Below are 16,832 nucleotides of genomic sequence, written 5' to 3' on the forward strand. Positions count from 1 at the left end.
TGACTAAAACTGTCCCTGGGATGGAACCCTATTTGATGCTGGAGATGTCCAATATCCACCGCAGGTTGTTAACCTATTTGAGATAGTGTCTGTTCTATCAAATATTGTTGCCTAAAGGGACTTGGTCTAAAGTTTCAGACTTACAGGCATGTTCTTGTGACAATGTTTCCATTCCTTATACCTTTCACATCGTCATGACATGTCCAAAATTTAATATTCTCTGTCATAAGTATTTTCTTCCCGTTCTCTTACCTTTGAATTTCAGTCAAGTAAGACCAGCCTTTCTGTTTCTGCAATTGTTAAAGTCTCCCATTATTTGTTTCTTCATGACTCACTTTCTATCTGGGATTCTGCATGGGCGTTACATTTTCATATTGGGTTTTATGGTTTAAATCTTTTATTGAGAGTTCAGAAAAGACAAAATAGTAAGACCGCAATCTTTCAGCAAGCGTAGTAAAGCAAGCACCAATGTAATAAGGACAAACATACTCGGTGCCATTAGGAGCTGAGCAACAATGCCGGTCACATAAACACACGTAAACAATGCAACATGGCCTCCCCCCTCTGTACACAAACCAAAAGGAGAACCCCACTATGGAAAAAAGGAAAAGAAAGTGAAGGAGTCATCAGTGCGTGGCTTTCTGTTGGCGCCCGGGTGCTCTCCGGTCCGGGATTGGAGTATCTGCCAGACGGAGAAGGCGCAGGTAACGTGGACAACTCAGTTCACGGAACTCCCCAGTGAGCAGTGTCAAAAAGGGCCGTCATAATTCCGGGAATTCCTCCCCCCTTCCAGCCTGTACTAGGGACAATTTCTCCATGCCGAGCACCATCCACAACCTGTGTAGCCAGCCTGTATGCGGGGGGGCCTGTGGGGTCCTCCAGTGAGCCAAAATGTTTTGCGTGGCCGCCCCTAGTGCAATAGAGATGAGGCTGCCTCTCCGTGATTTCAAGGGATACATCAAGGCGTTGGGCAACCCAAAAAGGATGTTGGCCGGGAACCGGGGGAGTTGGGTGTCTAGGTGGGAGTCTATGTCATCCAGTATTGTGCTCCAGTACTCTTGCAGGCGGTTGCAACTCCACAGCAAATGTTCCAGCGTGCCTTGTTCCCCACACCCTCGCCAGCAGCGGTCGCTAATGCGGGGGTCAAATTGATGAAGGCGTTCAGGTGTATGGTACCAGTAAGTGGCTACTTTGGTCAGGGTTTCAGTCAGGCCTGCATGATATACGGAGTATCTAGCTCTGTGGTAAATACCGCTCCATTCTTTGGGTGTAAGGCCCCTCCCCAGCTCCCGCCGGCACCTACCAGCATTGTATGTGTAAATGTTCGTGAGGAGGAGATGTTCGTACAGGTCAGAGATTCGTTTTTTGTCAGATGTGCAGTGACTAGCCACTTCTCGTAGGGAGTGAGATGACGTTGCGCTCCCGGCCTAACCTCCGGGTGAAGTGCCCAGTGACGCACCTGCAAATAAGATAGCCTATCACCCGCTGGTATGCCATAGTCCTCCCTCATCTGTTGAAAAGAGAGGATACCGTTCAGATTAAAAAGATGTCCCAGGGCCCTGCAAGGGGAATGTCGCCAGGTCGCAAATGCCTTAGGATCGAGGCCCGGTGTGCAGTCGGGGTTAGCAAATAACGGTGTCAGAGGGTTAGGGGAAGGATGTTAATTCATGTTTGGTGGCGTGGTACTAGACCACTGTATATCGTGTTCCCCCTGTACTTCGGCTAGCGTCTCGCGCGACAGGGAGACATTGAGGGCGATCGATTTGTCGGTGTTAATTTTGAACCCGGAGGCGAGTGTGAAACTATGTAGTTCAATAAAAAGAGCACAAAGAGATTGCACGGGATCGTGAGGGAGAGTAAAATATCATCAGCATAGAGACTGATCTTGTGTATGTCCCCCCGAACTTGATGCCTTTGATGAGGGCGTGTTGCCGAATCCTTTGCGCCAACGGTTCTATATAAAGGGCGAACAAGATAGGAGACAGGGGGCACCCTTGTCTGGTCCCCCTGACAATCAGGAGGCGGGAGGAGGTGTGCCCATTGACGCGCACCGTGGCATTAGGCTGCCTGTAGCAGTTCAAAATACGGGTACAGAGGACGTCCCCCAGACCAAAGAGGCGCCCGACCTGTTCCAGGTAGGGCCAGTGCACCCTATCGAAGGCCTTTTCGGCATCTATGGCTAATAGCATGCAATCTGGACACGTAGAGATCAGGCGGTCGATGGTGCTTGGGGAGAAAGGGAATCCCCTGTAGGGGCATGCCCGCCACTGCCTGGTCCTGGAAGAGCCAATTCTTGCCAGATTCCAGCTGATGCCACTCCACGAGACTTCGGAGCTGTTTCACGTAGAAGTTGAGTTGGAGATCAGGTATTCCTACGCCTCCGTGGCCAGACGGAAGGACTGCGATGGCTTGTTTAAAGCGCGGACGGCGACCCTGCCAGATGAAGCGCGCCAGCTCGGACTGTGTCTGTTGGATCCAGCCCGTCGGTGGGCGCAAGGGGAGAGTCTGAAATAGATATAGTATCTGTGGCAAGAGTGTCATTTTGGTGGCAGCTATCCCCAGCCAGGAGAGGGAATGGCGCTTCCATCTCCGGAGTTCTTCGCGGAGCTGCGTGCGAAGTCTATTATAATTCGCATCTATGGTGGCTGGGATGGTGGGGCCCAGGAGGACCCCCAAGTAAGGGACCGTGGTACTAGACCACTGTATATCGTGTTCCCCCTGTACTTCGGCTAGCGTCTCGGGTGACAGGGAGACATTGAGGGCGATCGATTCAAGTTGTATTGTAGTTCAATAAAAAGAGCACAAAGAGATTGGACGGGATCGTGAGGGAGAGTAAAATATCATCAGCATAGAGACTGATCTTGTGTGTGTCCCCCCGAACTTGATGCCTTTGATGAGGGCGTGTTGCCGAATCCTTTGCGCCAACGGTTCTATATAAAGGGCGAACAAGATAGGGGACAGGGGGCACCCTTGTCTGGTCCCCCTGCCAATCGGGAGGCGGGAGGAGGTGTGCCCATTGACGCGCACCGTGGCATTAGGCTGCCTGTAGCAGTTCAAAATACGGGTACAGAGGACGTCCCCCAGACCAAAGAGGCGCAAGACCTGTTCCAGGTAGGGCCAGTGCACCCTATCGAAGGCCTTTTCGGCATCAATGGCTAATAGCATGCAATCTGGTCGCGTACGCGACCCTGCTTTAATGAGGTGGAGGACCCGCCTAGTGATATCGCTGGTTTGCCGCTGAGGTATGAAACCGGCCTGGTCCGGCTCCACCAGCTGTGGCATATAAGGTGCTAACCGGCTCGGCAGAATGCCTGTGTACAGTTTGAAGTCAATGTTTAAAAGCGAGATCGGTCGGTACGAACTACAACGGGTTGCGTCCCGACCAGGCTTCGGTATGGCCGAAATTGCTGCTTCCAAAAGGTCTGCGGGGATCGCGCCAGGTTGGGCAAAGGCGTTAAAAAGATCCCGTAACAGGGGTGCCACCTGGTGACAGAATGTTTTGTAAAATATCGCCGGGTACCCATCTGGGCCGGGGGCTTTCCCAAGCTTCAGGCGTGAAATCGCTGACACCACTTCCTCAAGGCCGATGGGTCTATCTAGTAAATCCGCCTGGGCCGAGTTCAGGGATGGAAGGCGCGTCCCTTGCAAGTATCCCTGATCTATTTGCGGGTCAAGGGTGTCGCCAGAGTAGAGGACCTCATAAAACGCCCCAAAGGCCTCCCTATCGCCAATTTGTCTGATACTAAGTCACCTTGGGTGGTCTGTATGGTCTGTACCCCCTGTCTCTGGCGCTGCTCACGCAGCTTGTTCGCTAGCAGTCTTCCGCATCTGTCCCGTCCTACGTAATAGGTTTGTCGGAGACGGAGAGCCGCATACTCCGCTTTGTCTTGGTCCAAAGCGGCTAACATCTTCCTCTCAGCGCACAGTCGGCGCCAAGCCCGCGCTGCCCCTGTGCGTTGGTGCATTTGCTCCAACTCGGCTACCCGCTGCGCTATTTCGGCCCGCTTCTGCGCTCGCTCTTTGTTGTTGGCCGCAGCGATAGATATACATTTGCCTCGTAAGACAGCTTTAAGGGCAGCCCACTGCATTGCCCGTGTAGTGTCAGTGTTGTCATTGTGGGTCAAAAAGTGTGTGATGGCAGATTTGATCCTATCCACTGTCGATGGGGTATGAAGGAGGGATTCTCTGAGGCGCCAGTGTCGTTGTGGGGTCAGTGCGGCTGGGAAGAGGAATGTGGCCACCACCGGGGAATGGCCAGATAGGAAGGCCGGCAAGATGTATACTTCCTGTGCTCGCGACACTAGCGGGGAGGCGCAGAGAAAGTAATCTAGCCTGGCATAGGACTTATGGGCCCCTGAGTGGTAGGTGTATGCGGTACTGCGTGGGTGTAGGTGTCTCCACAGGTCAATAAGGAGTGATCTGCCTCGTTATGGAATACTAAGTTAAGGTCGCCCCCCAACAGTAAATGTTGTTCAGTGATAGCTGTGGCTGCTGCTAACGCTTTCTGGAGAAAGGCTTCCTGCCCTTCGTTGGGCGCATATACAGAACCCACCACTATTGTCTGACCTGCTATTAGGAAGCGGTATACCAATAGTCGCTCCTTTATCTCAGCCTCTTGCTGGAGGACCTTGCCCTTAAAAGATTTGGATACCAATATTGCTACCCCTGCCAACTTCTTGGAGGAGGACGAGAAAAGTTGCGTGGGGAAGGCACGAGATTTAAGTCGGTGCTGATCTTTGGATAGTAAGTGAGTCTCCTGGAGGAGGCAGAGATCAGCTGTGGAGTGCTCTAAAAGGGAGAGGACCGCTCGCCGTTTAATGGGGTTGTTGAGCCCTCGCACATTAAGGGAGAGAATTTTAAGTCTGGAGTGAGTCATCGTCTTTCAAGGTTAACTCCGGAGCTCTGTGTAGCCTGTGGGAAATAAAACAGAAACGAAAGGTGGACAGAGGGGCGGCCCCACCCCCAACAAACCCTCCCAACAACCCCCCCCCCAGAACCCAACCCCAACTCCCCCCTCCCATCTCAACCCTCATGAAGTGCAAGGCTGTGGTGAGTTACCTGTGTGGACGTTCTGCCACGCCGTCCCCATGACTCCCCCCTCCCCCTGCCCCCCGGACTCGCATAGTGATTGATGCTAATGGGTACTCCCCCCGGAGTTCAATCAATCTGAAGACGTGGTGTCCTTGGCCACCTCGTGGATGGCGCTGTCCATCTCTTTCATGATGGTGTGTGCGTCGGGCTTTGAGCTCGCTACCGACGAGCGCCGTCTAACAATTTGCTGCCAGCCATCCCTGGACGGTCGTCGGGGTGGTTTCGGTGATGTACCCTCCTCCGCCTGGGTGATGCCCAGCAGTGCGCATGTCTCTTGGAGGGAGCGAAGCTGGTGCAGGGCACCGTTCCATTTAAAAATCAGGCGGAAAAGATGCCCTCAGGCGTTTGGGATCTCTTTTCCTCTTAAAAAGTCTGTCGAAACCTTGAAGGCCTTACGCTTTTGAAGTGTGATAACTGAAAGGTCTTGGAATAAGGCCACTGAGTGTCCCCGAAACCGCAGGGGTTGCTGCCGCCGTGCTTCCTTGAGGATGCGCTCTTTGAGAGGGTAGTCCGGGAGAAAGGCTAGAATATCCGGAGGTGGGGCAGATGCACGCCTCGCCAACCCCACTCTGTGAGCTCTGTCAATTCTGATCGCAAAGTCCGCGGGTTCCCCCAAAACATCCCGGAATAGGGCTTGCAAATAGCCCGTGATGTCCGTTCCTTCTTCTTAGGCGGGACCCCCCGGACCCGGATGTTGTTCCGCCGGGACCTGTTTTCCTAATCCTCGGCGTGGGCTTGTAGGTCCACTTGTTGTTCCTTCAGGCGTATTATGTCCTGCTGCAGCTGTTCCATTTCCTTGTCTCGTGCGTGATCTGCGTCTTCGATGGTGGACACCCGTTCGCCGAGTCTGTCCACCTCTCTCCTGATCTCCCGTACCTCCCCGGCGACCTCCTGTTTCAGGGTTTGGAAGTCCTCACGGAGGGAGTTAAAGAGAGACTCTAGGAAGGATTTGGTAATGGGCACCTCTCCTTCATTGGAATCATGCTGGAGCTTGGGTGCCCCTGGGGACGACTGACCTTTGTCTTCTTTTGTCTGTCCTTTGCTTAACATTTCCGGGAGGGTGCGGTCCCCTTTCTTCCACTGGCCCGCCATTGTGCGCCCCCGGTTGGGGTTTATGGCGCCTCGACCCCTCTTTCTCCACGCGGGCACTCCACCTGGCGTCCTTCGCCATGCTTGCTCACTACTACACGTGTGGGGGGGGGCCCGACGTGGACCTCTTCTCCTGGCGACTCCTGGCACCCCTCAGGCCAAATTTGCTGTGGATACAGCCCCTCTTGTCCGGTGTCGGCCTGGAGCGCATGTGCGGGGTTGCCACCCCCTCGAAGGCCTCCCCCACTTCACCTCTCCTCGATCCGCGATTGGGGGCCACAAGGACCCCCGGGGTGCTCTTGTGTTGGCTGGCTGGTCGTGCACCACGTGTCTACCGGGCCTTTGGTACCTCCGCCAGCCCCCGGGTTCCTGTCACCTCCAGCTCGGTTCTCCGTCCTATTGTGGTCGCTAAGGGGTCAGACGGCTGCGTGGGGGACTCCCAGTCCCTCCTTGGGTGGCCTCGCTCCAACACCTGGCGGAGCCCACTTGTGGGGTGGATAGCTCGTGTGGGCCCGGGCAGTCCTGGTCTTAGGCTGGGACCTCGGCCTTGATTTCAGCGGTCTCTCTCGGCCCCCGGTTGTGCCCACGGCCGCGGGAGGCCACTGTTGCCTCTGTGGCCCCCTTCAGGTGTCTCGTGGGGCCAGGCCGCGAAGCAGGCCAGTGCGGGCAGGCCCGTCCCCGGCCTCGATTTCACCTCTCCCCGCCGGCCATTAAGGGTGCAGGCGGCCGCGAGTAAGCTGTCCGCATGGGGTTCTTCTGTTGCTCTGCCCACCTCGGGCGCCGGCCTATGGAGTCGGTGTGGGGGCCGCTACTCCATCTATGTCTCCCCCTGCTGCTCCTCACCTCGCCTGCCGCTCTGGGTCTGGGGGCTATAGGGCCCCTGGTGTGCCTGGCGCAGGTCCGGCACTCTCCCTCCACTTGGCTCTAGGCCCCTCGATTCGGCCACCGGTCTCGGGCCTCTCCTCCCTCCTAGTCCGGGCTCTCCCTTTCTCCGGGCCACTGGCGGGGAGCGGACAGCCGCGAGGGGGTCACCCCGCTGCTCCGTTGGTGCTCTCTCGGTCCCCTTACGACGCTCTGAAGGCCGGGCAGTGCAGCGCGGGCAGACCCGGGCACACCCAGCACTAGGCCGCGTCCCCGGCCTCGATTTTGGCGCCGCCCACTTCCGGGCCCGCCTCCGCTGCCGGGCCGCCACCCGTCACCCGCCTCCGGCCGCTACCCCTCAAAGACAGCAGCGGGGCCGCCGGGACCGGTAGCAGGCAATGCAGGAGTCATCGCCGCTCCCCGGGGTTGCTCCAGACGCCGCTGCCGCCGGGACTTCTCTCTGTGCACTGCCAGCTCACGCGGCCTCCGCCATCGCTCCGGCGCTCTTTGCTGCGAGGGACCTCGTACCGCTCCTGTCACCGTCGCTCAGGGAGCAGCCGCCTCGGCTCCCTAGGTAGTCAGGGGGTTCACCACTGTCTCCTACTCCTGCTAAAGCTTCTTGAGGGTCCGGGCAGGGCAGTTACGGAGGAGCACTTGGGATGTGCGACCTCTCACTCCGCCATCTTGGCCACGCCCCTCCATATTGGGTTTTAAAGCTAGTATTGTTGTGATTTTTATGATCCTTCATAGATTTTTACTTTTAGTCATATTTATTATTAACTTGCCCATTGTATATTGTAGTGGCTGTGCTTTAGACCTTTTTTTACATTTTCGTCTGTACAGTTTTTCTTGTGTATACTCTTATGATTTTCTTGAAAAATCAAATAAAGTTTTCTACTACTATTATTACCACTACACACTGGAAGTTTCTACTTGACTTCTGTGAGGCTCAAAAGCAACTGATACTGTTACTAACTTGTTAATGAGCAATTATATATTCTACTAGACCTCCAATACCTTAAACATGATATTTGTGAACACATATGCAATGACCCTCTTTGAGAGTACTCTCTTTTTAGGTCTCGCCTGTGACAGGTCATGCACTGAATGCTCTTTCGCCTGCGATAGATGATGTATAAAAACAAGGGACATGAAGACCACCCAATGCTTTTTATTTGTTTGCTTCATTGTCACTCGCATTTTGTGCCTCCTAATGGGGCAGCTCTCAACAGCTTCACTTTCTCTTCTTTCAGCGGGATCATGGACCAACTACAGCTGGCTTCATCTTAATTAGGCTAATTCAGCTGCTGTCAGTGTGATTAAGGTAACAATTTTCCTGTTGCTTTTTTTATTCTCTTCTTAATTTGTTTCTTCAGTCCCCCCTCAACCCCCTTGTTCATGTTTCCTCTGCCCTCAAACACCCCACTTCCCATTGTCTGTGTTTCCCCCTCATACACCTATCCATCATAAGAAATATGTGTTATGAATCAGCCATCGCTGGCCACGTCATAGTGATTTTTTGTAACCTTTCCTCATTATAGCACTTTTCAAATTAACGTTATAGCTCTTTTTATGACTTTTAGTCATGCTACATGGCAGCTGCTTTAAAACATGGATGTGAGACATTGGCAAATCCAGTAGCTTAGTAGTATATAACCCCATTGTTATCAATTTAAATAAATGTTCAAGAGAATAGATCAAAGTTTGTTTATATCCACAGCACAAATTCACAATATTGCTGTGTAATACCTTAGTAGAATGTAGCCTCAGTGTTAGCAGTTCAGATGAACGTTAAAGAGAATAATTTAAAGTTAATTTTTATCAACAATAAGCTTTCATTGATGGTACATTCAAACTATCCTATAAGAAGCAACTGATCTCTGTGTCTGAACTTTGAAGTCCATGTAGAATGGTCCTAGCTACAGCAACATTTTAGAATGATTACCTATCATAGGGAACCATGAGCCACGAGGATGTTAAACCCAATAATGAAAAATGTGCTAGTTATTGTAACAAAAAGTTTCAATTCTATTAAGTACCTGGAGTATTGCACTGTCTCCAATCCATATATTCAATCCATTAACCATAACATTTATGAAAAAATTCTGACAAAAAAATTATCAAACTGACCTCCCACTGAACACTAGGGTAAATCAATCACAAGGAAGACCATGGCACACAGTCCTTTCTCTACTTCCATATCACATCTTTATTTGTGTGACAAAAAGCACTTCATCCTTTCTGGTTAATCTTGTTTGGCTTTGTTGTTTCCTGTAATCGGAATACACAATTACCTAAGGAAACTGCCATCTAATGTATAAGATACAATATTTTAACATACTTGAAACTGCTTTCAGACACCCCCTTTTGTACCACTTCAGACAAAAGATCAGCGTTGTCAAGATTGCAGTCACACTTCATTATGTTAGGTACCTACCACGGTACAATGTCAGGCAGAGCTTCACAAACTTTGCTGTGTTGCTATGTTTGTCCTAAGTGGTCTGGCTATGCCCAGACATGGGTCCCTGACTCGCTGTGCCACTGGATTCAAGCTTGGCTGGCTGATGAGGGGGGATACCCTGAAAACTGCTCCGAGGATGCTTGTTTCCGGTCCACTTAAGACCTGGCCTGGCAGTTTGGGCTGGACTGTTCCCATGGGTAGCAGGGTCAAGACTGATTTGCATATGGCTGGATCCAAACTGGGTTGGCATAGTGGGTAAAAGAACAATGGATTAAACCAATGTCTCTTGACTGGGGTTGAGTGTTTGAAATGTTTCAGCTCTCAATCTATTGTGTGGCTCTGTTCGCTCTCAGTGGGAAGTATGCCCAGACGCGAGTCCCTTCCTCACTGTGCCACTGGATTCAAGCTTGCCTGGCTGATATGGGGTGATATTCTGAAACCGTTTCCAAGATGCTTGTTTCCGGTCCACGGAGGACCTGGTATGGAGGTTCAGGCTGGACTGTTCTCATGGGGAGCAGGTTCAAGACTGATTTGCATATGGCTGGTTCCAAACAGGGGTGGCATGGTAAGCAAAAGAACAATGGATTTAACCCAGATCTGTGACTGCTGGAGAATGTATGAGAAGTTTCAGCACTCCGCCTGTCATATTCTTGTGTTGAGATCTTCACAAACCACTGTTGTCACCCAGTGAGGGTCTGGTAATCCTCGCCTCTGGGTCCTCAATACACTTAATACTTTCTGTTACAACAGCTATGACATTTTTAATTCTATGTCAGGAGAAGAGGTGAGAATTGCCTTAATTTAAAGCCTATTCACCACCACAGAAGCCATATCTGTGACAGGCTTAAAGTATCCTTTTGAAGGTGGACTCTGAGGACCAGTCTGATGCATCCTGTATATCACCCAGCCTAGCACCTAATGTGAAACCTTGAGAGGCCATCACAGCCCTGTCCCAAAGGCAATAGTATCAATACCCGCTTCTTTCTTTACCCATCTGGCAATTTTACTGGACAACACCAACTTGAAAGGCTTTTTGATGGAAATTAGTAATTGTCTCTCTCTCTCTCGGAGCGCGTAGGTCCTCCATCGGACCTTCTATGCCTTGATGCATCTCACTATACATAATTAGGGTTATCCTCAAAAGAAGGGAATAATACCACCAAGGAACTTGCCTTTGTTCACCCATAAATATGAAAAGTAACCCCACCTGTGGTAAATATTCTACCTGTAATGTCTAGAGCCCGGACATCCGAGACCGTCCTATAGACGCAGTAAAATTGACAGTTTAACTGATAATTCTTTCCTTGAAAGTTAGATTTTGCTTTGCCAAGAAATTAGTAGATTGAAAACCCTATTAACATTGTAAAGGGAAGAGTATCTTGCTTCTAGTGGAGTGGAAAGTAGAATACCCTTCAGTAGTTTACTGACATGTTCACCCACAGAAAAACCCTCGAGAGGAGTATGTTGTGCCACAAGAGCTGATCTAAGAGAATGTACTGACCAGTAAGCCACCTTGTGAGGCATTCTTCAATAGGAAATTCAGGATATACACAATGTTTGACCGCACAGGATCAATCGCCCTCTGCATTCACCAACCCAGTCATCGCATCTAGACTGACTTGTATCATCTGATCGTAGAATCTGGCCAGGCTTTAGAGAGGAGTTTATGATCCTGCTGCGAATATGTTGGGACTCACCATTTTTGCCTGTATTCTGACATGCAATAAACTGCAGATTGCCCTCCACAATTAGTCTGTGGGTGTCCTGGTGGATTTAGGAGATGATCCAGAAATTAGGGTGCACAGATGTGACTTCAAGGAGAGTTCCATCAGAACTAGACAACAAACTTAAGCTCTCCATGTGGGTGTCACTATGACAAGGCCAGCATAACATCTCACTTAAGGGATAGGGGGGTTATCATTGAGTAAGGGGGAGGCGTATCCTATCTCCTTGCTCCAGTCTTGTAGCAAGGCATTTGTCACTGCTGCCATTCGGTCTGGTCTACAGCTGAAGAACATATCTACTTGATGATCCAGCCTGAGAGCAGACGGGTCTGCTGTGAAAGGCCTACATCTGTGTGCTGTTGCCTTGAACACCCAATAAGCCAACTTCCACATGCTCATGTTTTGAGGCATCTTGAGTGCCAGTCAGCCACATCGTTATAGGAGTCGGGAAGATACTCCGCTGTCACTGATACTTTGTTGTTGAGGCACAAGTCCCAGAAGTTCCTGGCTAAATGTGAGAGGCCTTTAATCTTATTCCACCCAGGTGATTGAGTAGTGTACTAGCTAGATATTGTCCATCATCAGGAGAATGCAACTCTGAACCCTGTACTGGTCCAGGTTGAATCTGTAAATTACCCTCCCATTCCTGGACTACATGAGGGATAGTCACCAACTGATCTCTTCCCTGGCCTTCATCAAGAGAGGAACCATTGTGGAGTATATGAGACCTCTCAGTAGGTGGTAGGCCTTCAGGTGTTGCAAAGCCTGATAGTACAGCAAGCCTGGAAATATGGTCTGTATGGATGAGGAAAGGAGTTAGGCAACCTATGCAATATTGTGTCAAGAGATGGTCGCTTCCAAAAGAGTTGTGCGCAATGTTGTTTGATCTTTGCCACTTTCCATGAGGGAAGACTCAGGGTGGTCCCTCTGGAATCAATTAGGAAGCCCAGAAATGTGATAACTTGAGTGGGTGTTGGATGGAATTTCTCATCATTAATTACAAATCCAAGGGATTCTAGATTGACCACTGTCCTCTGACCAGGTCCCCGTGCCAGCTCCAGCCGCAACAGTTCTCCTGTCCAGCTTGCCCGCAGTCCGCTTCCCTCTGCTGCCTGTCTACCTGCTACCCTCTGTTTGTGCGTCCTTTGCTAATTTGTTGCTCTGTTTTTCTTTTTTCTGCTCATTTTTCTTGCTTTTTGTTCTGCCCTTTGTTTTGCCCTTTCCTGCTCTGGTTTGCCCTTTCCTGTTCTGTTTTGACATTTCTGCTTGTTTTTCTGCCTTCTGATTTGCTATTTCGGCTTGTATTTCTGCCCTCTGTTTTGCCTTTTCATGCTTGTTTCTTCCTGCTTCCTGCTGGTTCCCTCCTACAGCCTTTAACTCCTCCCAGTGCCCCATCCTCCCAAGGACCTACTTAATGAAGGCCGCAGCGGGAGCCAATGAACAGGTCCTTCTGACAGCTCCCCCTGCGGCAGTTGTGTCCAGCTTGCCCATTCCGCTACCCTCTGCTGCCTGTCAACCTGCTGCCCTCTGTTTGTGCCTCCTCTGCTCTTTTCTTGCTCTGTTTTGCCTTTTTTGTTAATTTTTCTGCCCTCTGTTTTGCCTTCTACCGCTCGTTTATTCTGCCCTGCAGTTTGCCCTTTCTGCTTGTTGTTCTGCCCTCTGTTTTCCCCTCTTCTGCTCTGTTTTGCATTTCCTGCTCATTTTTCTGGCCCCTGTTTTGTTTCTGTTCATTTTTATGCCCTCTGTTTTGCCTTTTCTGCTAATATGTCTGACCTCTATTTTGCCCTCTTAAGCTCTATTTTGCCATTTTTGCTTGTATTTATTTCTCCCTCTGTTTGCCTTCTTCCGCTCTGTTTTGCAATGTCTGTTAATTTTTCTGCCCCCTATTTTGCCTTTTACTGCTCGTTTTTCTGCCCTCCAGTTTGCTTTTCTACATGTTGGTCTTTCTCTGTTCTGCCCTCTTATGCTCTGTTTTGCATTTCCTGCTCATTTCTATGCCCTCTGTTTTGTTTTCTTCTATTTTTTTCTGCCCTCTGTTTTGCCTGTTCTGCTTATTTTTCTGACCTCTGCTTTACCCTTTTAAGCTTTATTTTGCTTTTACATCTCTATTTTGCCTTTTTTTGCTTCTTTTCTGCTCTCTGTTTTGCCTTTTCTGCTCGTTTTTCTGCCCTCTAGTCTACCTTTTCTACTTGTTTTTCTGCCCTCAGTTTTGCCTTCTTCTGCTTGTTTCTCTGCCCTCTGTTTTCCCTTTCCTGCTCATTTATCGGATCTCTGTTTTGTGTTTTCTGCTAATTATTCTACCATCAGTTTTCCTTTCTTCTTCTCTGTTTTGCCTTTTCTGTTTGTATTCTGCCCTCCGTTATGCCTTTTTCTGCTCTTTTTTCTGCCCTCTGTTTGGCCTTTTCTGCTTGTTTTTCTGTCCCCTGCTTTGCCTTTTTCTGCTTGTTTCTTCCCGCCACTTCTCTCCTGCCACCACCCAGGGCCCCCCTCCTCAGGACCTACTTGATGAAGGCTGCAATGCAATCTCGTTGGGCGGGTCCTCATGCCAGCTCTCCCTGCAACAGTCCACCTGTCCAGCTTGCCTGCAGTCCGCTACCCTCGACTGCCTGTCTACCTGCTGCCTTCTATTTGTGGCTCCTTTGTTCTTTTCATGCTCTGTTTTGCCTTTTCTGCTAATTTTCTGCTCCCTGTTATGCCTTTTACTGCTCGTTTTTCTGCCCTCCTTTTTGCATTTTCTGCTTGTTTCTCTGCCTCTGTTTTTCCCTTTTCTGCTTTGTTTTGCATTACCTTCTCGTTTTTCTGCCCTCTGTTTGGCCTTTTCTGCTTGCTTTTCTGACCACTGTTTCGCCATCTTCTGCTCTATTTTTCCTTTCCTTCTCGTTTTCGTGCCCTCTGTTTTGCCTTTTCTGCTTGTTTCCTGCTCTCTGCTTTGCCTTTACTGCTCCCTTTCCTGCTCTCTGTTTTGCCTTTACTGCTCCTTTTTTCACCCCCTGTTTTGCCTTCTTCTGCTCTGTTTTGCCTTGTCTGTTTATTTTCTGCTCCCTGTTTTGACTTACTGCTCATTTTCTGCCCTCTGTCATGCCCTTCTCTGCTCGTTTATCTGCCTTCTGTTTTGGTTTCTGCTCGTTTTTCTGCAATCAGCTTTACCTTCTTCCGCTCCTTTGCTGCTCTTTTTTATGCTCTCTGTTTTTCCTTTCTGCTTGTTTTTCTGCCCTCTGATTTCCCTTTTTTGCAAATTCTTTCCTCTTCCTGCTGTTTCCATCCTGCCGACATTCAGCGCCCACCTCGCCCAGGACATACCCATAGTTCCCCTGTCCAGCTTGCCAGCAGTCCGCTACCCTCTGCTGCCTGTCTACCTGCTGCCCTCTGTTTGTGCCTCCTCTGCTTTACTCTTGCTCTGTTTTGCCTTTTACTGCTAGTTTTTCTGCCCTCCATTTTACATTTTTGGATTTTTTTCTACCTCTGTTTTGCTTTTCTGATAACTTTTTCTGCCCTCTGTTTTGCCTTTCTGTTCATATTTCTGACCTCTGTTTTGCCATCTACCGCTCTATTCTGCCATTTCTGCTTGTTTCTCTGCCCTCTGGTTTGCCTTTTCTGCTCTGTGTTTTGCATTTACTGCTAGTTTTCTGCCCTCCATTTTGCTTTTTCTACTTATTTTGCTGCATTATGTTTTGCCTTCTTCTGCTCTGTTTTGCCTTTCTGCTTGTTTTTCTCCTTTCTGTTTAGCCTTTTTTCTTGTTTTTCTGCCCTCTGCTGTTCCCTTTTTCTGCTCTGTTTTGCCTTTTGTTAGTTTTTCTGACTTCTGTTTTGCCTATTTCTGCTCGTATTTCTGCTAGTTTTTCTGCCCTCAATTTAGCTTTTTCCTGCTCATTTCTTACTGCTGTTTCCTTCCTCCCACCACACAGTGCCTCGCACCCCAGAACGTACTGAGTGGAGGCCGCAGTGTGACCCCATTAAGCAGGTCCTTATGCCAGCTCCCCCTGCAACACCTCTCCTGTCCAAATTGTCCGCATACAGCTGCCTCCTCTGCTTGTTTCTTTGCTGCTTGTTTTACTGCCCTCTGTTTTGCATTTCTGCTCGTTTTTCTGTCATGTTTCTGCTACTTTTTCTGCCCTCAATTTAGCTTTTTCCTGCTCATTTCTTACTGCTGTTTCCCTCCTCCCACCACACAGTGCCTCGCACTCCCCAGAACGTACTGAGTGGAGGCCGCAGTGTGACCCCATTAAGCAGGTCCTTATGCCAGCTCCCCCTGCAACACCTCTCCTGTCCAAATTGTCTGCATACAGCTGCCTCCTCTGCTCGTTTCTTTGCTGCTTGTTTTACTGCCCTCTGTTTTGCATTTCTGCTCGTTTTTCTGTCATGAGTTTTGCCCTCTTCTGCTTCTTTTTGCCTTTTCTGGCAATTTGTATGCCCTCTGTATTGCTTTTCTGCTTGTTTTTCTGTTTTGCTCTCTTCTACTCTGCCTTTCCTGCTCATTTTTCCACTCTGTTTTGCCTTTCTGCTTATTTTTCTTCCCTCTATTTTGTCTTTTCTACTAATTTTTCTGCCCTGTTTTGCCTTATTAAGCTCTGTTTTACCTTTTCTGCTAGTGTATCTGCTCTCTGTTTTGCCTTTTCCGCTTGTTTTTTCTGCCCTATGTTTTGCATTTTTCTGCTTTTTCTTCCCTCTTTCTGACATTTCCCTCCACCCACCGTTTCCCTCCACTCACCACCCATTTTTTTGCCCTCCGTTTTGCCTTTGCTTCTCAATTCTCTGCTGTCTATTTTGCCTTTTCCGCCCTTTATTTTGCCCTTTTCTGTTCTGTTTTGACATTTCTGCTTGTTGGTCTGCCCTCTGTTTTGTCCTCTTCTGTGGTTTTGCCTTTTCTGCTACTTTTTCTATCCTCTATTTTGCCTTTCCTGCTCTTGTCTCTGCCCTCTGTTACACCTTTTCTGCTCGTTTCTTCCCTCCCTCTTCTCACATTTTCCCTCCACCCACCACCCATTGTCCTGCCCTGCCCCCAGGACCTATTTAGTGGAGGCCTCACCACGACCCCATTGAGCAGGTCCTCATACCAGCTCCCCCTGCAAATGTCCTCCTGCCCAGCTTGCCCGCAGTCCGCCACCCTCTGCTGCTTGTCTACATGCTACCCCGTTTGTGGCTCCTCTGCTAGTTTAGTGCTCTGTTTTGCATCTTCTGCTTCTTTTTCTGTCTTCTGGTTTGCTGTTTTCTGCTTGTTTTTCTTCCCTCTGTTTTACTTTTTCTGGTAGTTTTTCTGCCCCCATTTTGCCTTTTCTATTGGTTTTTCTGCCATCGGTTTGCCTCTACTTATCTGTTTTGCCTTTTCTGCTCATTTTCCTGCCCTTTGATTTGTCTTTGCTGTTCATTTTTCTGCCCTCTATTTAGCCTTTTATGTTCTATCAAAGTCAAAGTCAAAGTCAAAGATAGCTTTATTCGATTTTTGTTTAAAATCATAAAAGCACATTACAAAAGATAAAAACAATAAAAGGCAATTCATAGATTCACAGATAAAAACAGTTCATAGATTCACAGCAGGTAAAAAAAAAACAAAAAAAAACAATCCTCCATGCATTCAGTTAATTTCATTTTCAGTATTTTTACAGAAG

At 49.3% G+C, this 16,832-nt stretch overlaps 1 protein-coding gene across 10 annotated transcripts in view; it reads left to right on the forward strand.

The window, feature by feature from the left end:
• LOC144754917 (protransforming growth factor alpha-like) overlaps positions 1-16,832 on the forward strand; it is a 1,071,904-nt gene that overhangs the window by 262,435 nt on the left and 792,637 nt on the right. For all 10 annotated transcript variants that reach the window (XM_078643261.1, XM_078643269.1, XM_078643264.1 and 7 more), the window contains one exon: positions 8,295-8,365. The gene's annotated coding sequence lies outside the window, so the exon portion shown is untranslated. The remainder of the gene's footprint in view (positions 1-8,294; positions 8,366-16,832) is intronic.

Source organism: Lissotriton helveticus, chromosome 5_1, assembly GCF_964261635.1.
Source record: "Lissotriton helveticus chromosome 5_1, aLisHel1.1, whole genome shotgun sequence".
In the NCBI taxonomy this organism is placed as follows: domain Eukaryota; kingdom Metazoa; phylum Chordata; class Amphibia; order Caudata; family Salamandridae; genus Lissotriton; species Lissotriton helveticus.